Genomic DNA, 12,189 nt, shown 5'->3' on the forward strand with positions numbered 1-12,189 from the left:
ATCTAGAATTCCTTTCTAGACTCTCCAGCTCCAAAACCCACTCTCTGAGTTACAGAGATTTTTCATAGCCCTGTGAGTCTCCTGACCCCTCTTCCAACTTTCTTTCACTGAATGATGCTCTCTCTTCCTTGACGTAGAAACTGTGGAGGTGACATAAGCGTATGTATACAGAAGAACACTCTTCAGGAAAAAGTAATCAGATAAATGAATAAGTTGTTCCTTATAGAAAGGGAATCATATGGCAAATGTTTTTAATATATGTTTACCTTGATAAGCAATATGATAGATTCTCAATGAACTCTTTTTACTTTAGCATTAGAAAATAAATAAGAAAATAAATAATTAGAAAATTAATAAAATTAGATAAATAAAAATTAGCAAATAAAGAAATAAATACATATTTTATTTATTACATGACACAAACTATTTGCCAATAAATTTATGACTTTTTTGGTCTTAATCATTAAATTTTAAAACGTACAATGGGCAACAAGCTTAGCATTCCTGCAAAAATTGTTTTGACTGGAACAGGAGCAACTGACAATATGCATACAATTATGTGAAGACATAGTGATTCACTTCTTTGTGATAATCAAGGAAAGTTTACACCAAACCTGCCTTATAAAATATTATTATAGCCTAGGTGTGTCAAGAGACACATGGTTATATGAACTTTTTCTGTTCTAATTTATGACTTATATGTGTCTATTACAACTAAAGATAGTTTAACAAAATAACCAGAACTTGACCAACTGTTTGGAAGTTTTGTAGAAAGATTTTCACGTAAGTAGCAAGTGATCCATTATGTAATACGTACTTTGCAACAACTTTTAAACTAAGCAAGTTGCTGGGGTTTTTGGATATTTTTTTTTGTGACATCAATAGAAAATGATAAACATATCCATCAAAGTTTGATTTTAATTCCCTAACAGAACCACATCTAGGACAAATTTATGCATATAGTAATTCCTTAGCAATTTCCCAGTGAGTTAATGTTAAATGAATGTTATTTGCTTTCTTCATTGCATTAATTAGTAAATTTGATTTATATTAGATATTTGCTGTTTTATCATTGGCTATCAAGCAGCAAACATTCTTTCTTTTGGTAAAAATCCCCACAGTGAAGCGTCCTGTCCTGCCTCTAATTCATTCCAGAAACTAAAGTATCCAAATATTCTCATTTCTTCCTCATGCAAGTAAAGGCCTAAGAAGGTCAGATTCTTCTTTATTGAACTAAAACTTCATAACTCTCATGATAGGATAAATGAAACTGCCTTTCCTTTTGGGGGAAAATGGACTCCCAGATTGTGATTGTGGCCCATTATGCTAAAGTAAATCAGATCAAGATCTTGGTGTGTTTTAAGCAAAAGATAATTTACAAATAATGCAATAAACTGGCTTTGTAAAGTAATTATAAACATATTTCTCTAGAGATGATGTTTGCCATTTGTAGCTAAGAACCATGACTGAGTATCGTGTTTATATTTTTAAAGAATAAAATAAAATTTTATTCATTTTACTATAATAAAAAAAGAAATATATGTATGAGACATTGAAAAATTATTTTTTAATCCAAAATAGTTTAAAGCAATGTGTAGTTGCCATGGAAAATTTCAGAAAAACACATCTAATCTTAAACCATAATTTTCAAACACTTGCTGACGAAATGGGTTATAGAAATAAAGGTGTCAGCTGTAATTCTCTGAAATTTTATTTGACCCTTAAAGGTTGACATAAAAAAATCTATTTATATTTAATACAATTATAAAATAAGATATTTAGCTTAACATTTGACAGTTTTGGACTTCTGAGATGTTGCTTCTAAATCCACGTTTCCATTATCATAAAAATGTTAGTTATGTAACATTATATTTGCTCCTCTAAAATGCCTAAACATTGTTCTAAAAAGTTACAAAATATTTCTAAAAGAATATTTCAGTTTGAATATTAGCTATTTAAATATTGTCTTTCACGTAACAAATAGATTCTTGGGGAAGTTGAAAAAAGGAAAGCATATGCAAATTCCCTTTACAATATATTTCTTAACTAAGTGCTTTGATTTTATTTACTCTTTTTACGATTTCACAATTTGAAGGATAGATTGCTGAAACAGCAGTGTAACAGATGACTTATACTAGACAAATTTTGAAGTGACATATAAATAAGCTTTAGTTGTTGTTTGAAGAATGAAGGGATATTCTCTAATTGTTGAAAGTGATTATGACCTGTGGTAGACAGATTTCTGTGTTGGCTCCTGTGTCGGTTTCCTAGGGCCTCCATAAGGAAGTATCACAGACTGGGTGGGTTAAACAACAGGAAGCTATCTTCTCACAATTCTGAAGCCTAGAAGTCTGAGATTAAGGTGTTGTCAGGTTTGGTTTCTTCCGAAACCTCTCTCCTTGGCTTGCAGATGGCCACCTTCTCCCGGTGTTTCACATCATCATCCCTGTGTATTTGTCTATGACCAAATTTCCTCTTCTCATAAGAACATCAGTCATTTTGGATTAGCACCCATCCTAATGATCTCATTTTAACTTAATCACTTCTTCAAAGACCCTATCTCCAAGTATAGGTACTGAGGGTTAGGATTTCAACATACAAATTTTGCGAAGATGCAATTCAGCTTGTAACAGCTCCGCACATCCCCCCTCCAGCCCAATGTACATTCTCTACATAATGATCTCTCCTTGAATCTGGGTGGAGCCAGGGAACAGGATGGAATATCATCGCTTTGACTATGTTACTTAGTTGATTTTGAATTAATAAAGAGAGAAATTATTCTGGGCGGGCCTGACCTAATCAGGAGACTCCTCTAAAAGAAGTATCAAAGAGATGCTCTCCTGCTAGACTCAGAAAGAAGCAAACATCCATGGGGTACAAAGACCCAAGGAAAAGGCAGCATGATAAGCTCTTGGAGCGGATAGTGGGCCCCAGTCAACAGAAAACAAGAAAATAGGAACTTATTCATAGAGTCTCTAGGAACACAGCTCTGCTGACAACCATGTGAGCTTGGAAGAGGACCCAAAGCCTCAGATGATATCACAGCCTCACTGACACCATGCTTGCAATCTCGTGAGATCTAGCTCATCTGTATGCAAATCCTGTCCCACAAAAACTGTGCGAGAATAAATTTTCATTGTTTTAAGACACTAAATTTATGGCAATTTGTTGTATGACAGTAGAAACTAATTCATGATCTAAACTAAAACACATTCATTGTGCACAGTGAATTATTTTTTACTCATAATTAATTCATCATCTATCAATAATAGATGTTCAAAATGATGATTAGACACCATTGTTATGGAGGCAATATCTCAGACAACCAAGAGTCTTAAGCAAGATACTAAATATTTTAGTCCAAACTTTTATTTTCAAAAGCAAAAGTAGATTGTGTACTTGTATTAATCCAAAATTATGAAATAAACTGATCAAGAATTTGAGACTTTGGGCTATACTGAACTTAATTTTTTTATTAGATGTTATAAAATCAAATAGAAAAGAAGTATATGTGGAGAAAACATGTAAGAGTTTACAGAAGGGAAAATACAAAATCGAGGTGTTAATTAAAATCATAGTGGCATTTGCAAATATATTAAGACAACTAAGAATTAGAACTTAAAGATTCATGAGTCCAGATAAGGTAAGACAGAAAGATGTGATTTACCATGTTACATATGAATTATTTTTAAAGTACGATATACAAATCAGATGAATAATAATGTGAAGTAAATATCAAGTTGAAATTTTAGGAACAGTTTTTTGATTTCTCTGTTCACTGAGTCCCAGAAAGTGGATGCAAGAAGGAATCTTTCTGTTACTTAAGTAAGTGAATAAATAGGACCACACTAACTCTAAGAGAAAAACAACATGCTCCACTCTGTTTCTTTAAGGAATAATTTTATAAAATACAGAATTGTCTCATGTTCTAAGAGAACAGGTCTACCGTACGTGCTTTTTGAGTTGACTGAGCTGAGCAGCATACAGAGGACTTGATGTTCAGCTATTCAGCCTTTCTTTGAGATTCCACTCACTGTGAGTATAGACGGAGTCCCTGATACAAACTCGTGTGGGAGAAAGTAACTTATTCTTGTGGATTTCATAAAACCCATCCCACATTTACATTCTGCCATACCAACCAAGGGATTTCATTGTAGATTAAGTTAGAGAAATATTTCATAGCTCCTGACTCAGTGATTCAAATCTCTCCCCAGGCAGAACAATGAGCTGCTATCATTCTACTGTACGAATGCCTCTTTCTATTCCAACAAGCAAAGTTCTATATGATTACATTTCTATAAAATTAGCTACACGATTTCTTCCTTATTCCTGAGGTTTCTTTCTGTTGGATGAGGGCAATTTTTTCCCAACGGAATTTTATGTTAAAAATTTTGGATTTTATTTATTTTTTATTTTTTCATTTTTTTCATTTATTTTTTTTATTTTCAGATGTACATCACAACATATTTTGAATTCTGTGTAGATTACATCATGTTCACCACCTGAAAACTATTATAGTCCATCCCTTCACATGTGAGCCTAATCACCCCTTTTGCCCTTAAAAGGGGTGGATTTTATTTTTAACTTTATTTTATTTATCAATAAATGCAATAAATGTTAAAAAATGTAAATAAATCATCTGATCAGAGATTGTAGCCGCCCCTGACACAGGAAGGGTTAATAATCACTGGAAAAAGCTTGCCAACAAACTGTGACCTGGATGTGAGAAGGCCGGTTAGCCAATGACAGGTAAAACCTCCAGGGGGAGGCAACCTAAGACAGGCATTGGTCGCCCAGGGGCACAGATGGAGAAACGATATAGATATCGGGAGCAGGAGGGGCTGTTGCCTAAGAGACCTTGCCTGCTCTGAGATAAAAATATATGAGCACAGCAATAACATGATAATATCAAAACAGACACCGAGGGAAGGCTCCTTGAGAAATCACTAAGAATTCTTGGCATTCGCTAATTATTTCATCCAGAACACCTGCTCTGGTTGATGTATTTCTCCAGCCTGGTTTTATGCAAGACTCTTTGTCATTAAAATTTGTACATACCAGGAAGTGACTAAATGTATTTTTCTTCTAATAAATTTTATCTAGTAATTGGGTAACTTTTTGAAGATGAATAGTTATGTTTTTATTCAAGTATCTTATAGGAAAGAATTCTCTAGTATTTGAAAGAATTTTTCAAGCTTCTCTTATAATTTATTGATTAAATTTGAACTGTATCTAAAGCTTCTTGATGATTTTCTTTATTGTGGTTTGTTTTTTATTCCTGCTTTTATTTACACAAGTAGCACATAGATATAATCTTGATATTAAAAATTAAATAATACTAATAAAATGAATATTCATTCTTGCTTAGCCTCAAATCTCAAACCACTCACCGTCACGGAAAGTTAGTATTATTTTCAATGAGGAGTTAAGGTATCCAGATATTTTTCTATATATTTACAATCATACATGTTTATTCACACATGTACGTACCCACACAGACACACACATAAAAATAGTTTGGGTTTGTCAGTTTTTTCCAAGAAATGGGATAAAACATACAAAATGTTCAGTTTTCTTTCATTAATTAATATATCTTTAAACATTTTTATCTATGTTCATAGAGTTTTACATATTTTTAAAAGTACTGCCTTATATTTCTTAGTAAGGATGTAAAATAATTCCATATTGATAGGCATTCAGGTTATCTCCAATTTTTCACTTGTGAACAATTATGCAAAAAACATCTTTCATTTTACAAACAATTTATGGAAAGAAATTACGTAAATTTGGTTTCACCTTTACACATCTATCCCATTCTCCAGTATTACCCTCAACACCTAACACAGTGATAAACAGTAAGTACAACAGAGCTTAAATTATCAAAAGCTTTAGAATGGTCATAAGTGTTAATAAAAGACTAAATGTTTACTTTACTGTGACACATACTTTATCTCAGCAAGTGGTAAATAAAAACATCAATGGTGCTACAGGATTCTAAAGGTAAGCACCCTTGGATGGCTGAGCGCTGGAAGTGATTTTCAGCTTGACAATAAAGTGGTAGTAACGGACAGTGTGTAATAATGTTTTTAAGCATGACTTGAGGTCTTGGAGTCCAGATTTTTTTTCTTCAAATACAGTGAAACAATTATATCATGTGTGAACTAGAGTCTCCCAGCCTTGAGAAAACCTAGGAAATAAAACAGAAAATGTCAAATGGGAATTCCTATTCTACTTCTTCCTCTCTGAGTATCTACATTATGTTTGTCTTAAATATTTCTGTGCCTTTCTACCTACTTCCTTCCGTAGGATCAATATTTAAATTATGCCTTATCATTATCAAAAATGGATCCTTGCTTTCATTTCTATTTATCTTTAGACAATATCAAAAGTGACTCAATTTTTCTCAAGCCACTAACAGAGGGGTGTAGGTCTGTGCCCAGGGAACTGAACTCGAGTCACCCCGAGCTTAACCACTAGGCCACTGGGGCTGGCCCCATTACACTTTTCATAAGTTTCCATGACATGATCCTGTCCTTAAATTCCGTTTTTAAAAGTCCTTGACTATATCGACAACATCAGAGGAATCAGTAAATCCAGCTCTCTTAAATATATAAGTTTAGGGCATCATTAGTAAACCTTTTAGTAATGTGTTGTAACTTGAATATGACGAAAATAATTAGCATTTCCAATGAGATCAATACCAACCCAAAGAAGAAATCACTTTGACAAAATAACAGTCTCTTCATTTTTTTTGGTGCATTTAGAGGTTATAGCAGTTGGTTAGACTGCCGTAACTTAATACCACAGACTAGGTGGCTTAAGCACAGACTTTTATTTTCTCACAGTTGTGGAGCCTGGAAGCTCAAGATCAAGGTGCCAGAAAGGTTGGTTTTTCGTAAGGTCTCTCTTCTTGGCTTGTAGATGGACAGTCTAGCTATATCCTCACATGGTCTCTCTGTGTGTATCAAGAGAGATCGCTGGCGTCTCGTCCTCATTTTATAAGAACCCCTGTCCTATTGGATTAGGGCCCACCTTTATGACCTTATCTAACTTTAATTGCTTCCTTAAAGGCCCTATCTCCAAATGCAATCACATTGGGGGTTAGGGCTTCAACATATGAATTTTGAGGAAACATGATTCAGTCCATAACAGAGGTGATACTAAAAATATTTTACAATTTATAGGTCACAGCAACAAACATTCAGAATGGGGACAAGAGTGACCACAACAGGACCATAAAGACCTCAGTAAAGTGTCTACAGCTGACAAAAACTGATGCTTATTCTAAACAGAATTAGTTTATTGGCTGTTTTGGCTTCATTAAGCCATAGTCTAAATCCGTCTAGTGTCATTAAAATTGTACACACACTAACTCCTAAAAGGTAATATTTACTGCCACACACTTAAACGTCATCAGGTCAAATACACAAAAACTTCTGTGCAGCACAACAGGAATAAATGTAGCACTTCTCAGCAGGACGCTGCTATAATCTAGAGGTAATAGCCACAGTCATCACAAACTATTATTCTTGGCGAAAAATCAACTGTGTCAATGTGCTTTAAATGAAATGCATAACATAAGAAAGCTCTAATTTCTTCTCATTAGTTGACTATCCAACTTTCTAATTAAAAGGTAACCTTTTTCTATTACTGAGATAGCTGAAACTATTACTGTGTCTTAGAATGAGCTTTACAATCTTTCTTTTCTTGGGTTTAACAGGATCTCTTCATCAAACTTCATGCATTTTCGATTTGTTTTCAACAAAATATGCTAACATTTATTTGCAAGGTTAAGAAAAGTCTCACACTTAAGAAAATACAAAAATATTTATGCAAATGTTTAAATATCTTTCTACTTTTTTAAACATAGTGACATTCCAGCTGAGAGTCTAAATTATGTCCCCACTAATTACCTTTTCCATGAATCCTACTGTGTAATGCTCTCCTATCAGGAGATTTTAATAATAGCACAAACCCTATCTTCACAGCAATGATACTAGACTTCCAAGTACTTCTTTAAAACTGAAGTTTATAAAAGTTTCTTTTCCAAAAGTAATTCACCATTGAAATGGCTTTTTAACATCTGTCTAGCTCAAATCAGACTGCCAGAGGAGAGAATAAAGCTGTGATATGTGTTAAAGAGAGTAATCATCTGACATTGAACAGCTAACATAGGCCGGTAAACTTGGGACATGCTGGTTAAGAGCAATGCCTCTCGTGGTGGATCACCTGGATTTTAAATGCTGCTCTTGCAATTATTAGCTGTGCATGCTGGGAAGTATTGTCTCTTCTTTTGTGACAATGATGAGAGCCTGAAGACAAAAACCGAATAAGCTTAACCAAAATCTCCCCCTTATCCTCGACTGACCAAAACTAAATCTCATGACCACCTCTAATGACAAGAGGAGAAAATGAACATGGTGCATCTTAATCTTTATTTAATCATGTATTGATTGAACACTTGCCGTCTACCAGATGCTGTGTTATATGGTTGGAAATGTTATTTCTCTTAGTCCACAGAGCAGCCAAGTAAAGAACGCATCATTATCCTTCTTTTACATTGTCCCTACAAATCATTAAAAGACAAAATCATTTCATGATTTTGCAACCTGAAACTTACTCTTCAGTTTCTACTATAAATGCCTCTAAAACTTCACCAAATTATATGTCCTTATCTTCGGTTTAAAAAATACAATCACCATTTTTATGTATTAGCTACACTGTATGATACTGGAGGCATCTACTCATTTATGGCCCCTATTAGTAGCACAAAACCTTAGCTCTAGCTAGCTGTGGTGTTTCAACTGGAATACATCTTCCTTGGAAATAGAGAGAAAGAGGATGGAAGGAGGAGTGGGAAGGAGAGAGAGAGGAAGAGAGAAAAGAGCGGGGGCGGGGAGAGAGATTATGTTGTGAAACAAAAAAATAGTCTATTGATTCAATTAAACTTTTGTCTAATGATTCAATTAAACTTTGCCTAATTTTACTTGGATTGAGCCTTTAATAAAGCTATCAGCAATGAAAGACATTAAAAGTAGTCTGGACTTCCCTAGTAAATATTTTAAAAGATAAGAATAGTGGAGAGCATATAAAATTAATATAATATTCAGAGTTCAGTAATTACAAGTTGGTTTGTCCTTTGAGATTAAACTGAGTTTTCTTCTACCTTTCAGATTACTGTGTGATGATAAAAACATATTATTTTTATGACACTTAGACAAATTCCAAATATTATGAATATCTTAAAGAACCAAATTTTAAGGTGATTAATCTTAGTTTAAGAGTGATATCTTAACATCTTAATGCAAATATGTTTTAATTTCCAAAAACAGAAAAGAAATTCAGAACTTAGGTCTTTATTGCTAAAGAAAAATGCTTGCCATTACCTAGGTAAAATGAACAAAATATGTATGGAGTGATTAATATATATATAATGTATTGTTAATATACACATATGGAAAGAAGTCCCTTGTTTAAAATTTATTATATTATAGAGAGTAAAATTTTATATTTAAATATTAATACTAGTGTTTCTAAATATTTAGAATACTCTCTGAGCCCTATTCTTTTCTTTTCTCTTTCGTTTTGGCAGGTAAGGCTTGTTTTATTGAATGACTGATCTACGTAACTACCCAGGCCACTATGTACAGACAAGAGAGGAGGAGCTTTATTTCTTGGTCTCTCCCTCCTTGGACAGTCTTAATGACTTCCTCCTTCTCGGTCTGGAGCAGCTCTTTACTGCATTTGCAAACTTCCTTGTTCTTAGACCTGTGGCCCTCAGCCTGGTCAGCCAGGAGCTTCTTGGGAGGCTTGTCTGCCTTCAGTTTGTGGATGTGTTCCATGAGAACCTGTGTTTTTGAAAATATCCCTCTTCACTTTCAGGTACAGGCTGTGTACATGTCAATCTTCTTAGATTCACGGTTTCTGAGCAGCAGGAGCAAAATTCTTATCCTCCTCATCCAGGTTACCTTGTTGGGCATTCCAGCATTGGAAAGCCTACCTGTCCCCATATGCCTGCCCTACCAGTGGGCCAAGGTGGTTTTCTAGCATCAAGCCTAGGAGTGATCAGTCACAGGCTTCTTGATGATCAGCCCATCACTGATGCAGCTTCTGGACCTGCTGATGGGAGCTGGCAATGGAGATTTCACTGGCCTCGTTGGGGTACAACCAGATCTTTTTTCCACAGCAGAGGACACTGGAGGCCAGCCTCTTCTGAAGCCCGAGCCTATTTATGACTGTGTCTGCAATGGCGAAAGAAAAGAGCTCAGTTCTATTCTTCATTAGCTATTGTTCTACACATAATTGAGAAGTGGATCACGTGATGGGAAGATGGGACAACCTATAACCAGAAGATCTTGGTTTTGGTTTCCATTCTTTCATCTATTAGCCACAATAGAGATTGGACAAGTTCATTTGCTTGATGATTAGTGATGTTGAGCAGCTTTTCATGCGATTGTTGGCCATTTGGATGTCTTTGAAAAAATGTCTATTCAGGGTCTTTGTCTATTTTTAAATCAGATTATTTGGTGTTCTTTTTGTTTTTTGCTATTGACTTGTATGAGTTCCTTATATATTTTAGATATTAACCTCTTATCAGATATATGATGTGCAAATATTTTTTCCCACTCCATAGTTTGCGTTTTCATTTTCTTGATGGTTTCCTTTACTGTGAAGAGGTTTGTTAGTTTGATGTAGTCCCATCTGCTTAGTTTTGCTTTTTGTTCTGTGCATTTGGTGTCATATGCAGAAAATCATTGCCCAGACCAATGTCAAGGAGCTTGTCCCCTGTGTTTTCTGGTTTCAGCTCTTACATTTAAGTCTTTAATACACGCAAGTTAATTTTTGTAAGTGATGGAAGACAGGGGTCCAATTTCATTCTTTTGCATGTAGATAGTTTTCTCAACACCATTTATTGAAAGAATATCTTTTCTCCATTGAATATTCTTGGCTCCTTTTTTAAACATTAGTTGACTGTGCATGCATGGGTTTATTTCTGGATTCTCTACTCTGTTCCATTAGTCTATGTGTCTGTTTTTTATGTCAGTACCATACTGTTTTGATTACTATTGCTTTGTAATGTAGTTTGAAATCAAGAATTGTGATGCTTCCAGCTTTGTTCTTTTTTCTCAAGATTTCTTTGGCTATTTAGGGTCTTTCATGGTTCTATACGAACTTTAAGATTTTTCTATTTCTGTGAAAAATGCCATTGGGATTTCGATAAGGATTGCATTGAATCTGTAGTTTGCTTTGGGTCGTGTGACCATTTTAACAATATTAATTCTTCCAATCCAGGAACATAGGATATCTTTCCATATATTTGTCTCCTTCAATTTTTTCATCAAAGTCTTATAATTTTCAGTGCACAGATCTCTCATCTCCTTAGTTAATTTTATTGCTAAGTATTTTATTTTTTTAATCCTATTGTAAATGTGATTGCTTTCTTAAGTTCTCTCTCAGATGGTTTGTTGTTAGTGTATAGAAATGCTACTGACTTTTGTATGTAGGTTTTGTATCCTGCAACTTTACTGAATTTGTTTATTAGTTCTAACAGCTTTTGCTAGTCTTTAAGGTTTTCTGTTTAAGATCATCACCTGAAAAAAGACAATTTTAGTATTTTTCTGGATATAGTTTATTTTTCTTGCTTAATTGTTCTGCCTACAACTTTCAGTATTATATTTGAATACAAGTAGCAGGAGTTGTCATTTTGTCTTATTCTTAATGTTAGAAGAAAACTTTTCAGCTTTTCATCAATGAGTAAGATGGTAGCTGTAATACTCTCATGTTTTGCCTTGACTAGTTGAGGTACATTACTTTTATACCTAATTTGGTAATATTTTTCATTATGAAAGAGTATTGAATATTGTCAAATGCTTTTTCTGAATCTGTTGAGATGACAATATGATTTTTATCCTTCACTTTGTTAATATGATGTATCACACTTACTGATTTGTGTATGTTGAGCTATCCATACATCCCATTAAATCATGGTGTGTAATCCTTTGAATGTGCTACTGAATTTGGTTTGCTGGGGAAATGTAAATAAAAATCACAAGTGAGATATGACATCATACCTATTAGGATGGCTATCATCAAAAAGACAAGAGATAATAAGTGTTTGTGAGGATGTGGAGAAAAGGGAACCCCTGAACACTGTCAGTGGGGATGTAAATTGGTACAGCCACTATGGGA

At 34.2% G+C, this 12,189-nt stretch overlaps 1 pseudogene; it reads right to left on the minus strand.

Moving 5' to 3' along the window:
• Positions 1-9,620: 9,620 nt before the first annotated feature.
• Positions 9,621-10,281, minus strand: LOC106834451 (large ribosomal subunit protein eL19-like; annotated as a pseudogene).
• Positions 10,282-12,189: the final 1,908 nt, after the last annotated feature.

The sequence above is a fragment of the Equus asinus genome, chromosome 5 (assembly GCF_041296235.1).
Source record: "Equus asinus isolate D_3611 breed Donkey chromosome 5, EquAss-T2T_v2, whole genome shotgun sequence".
Taxonomy (NCBI): Eukaryota; Metazoa; Chordata; class Mammalia; order Perissodactyla; family Equidae; genus Equus; species Equus asinus.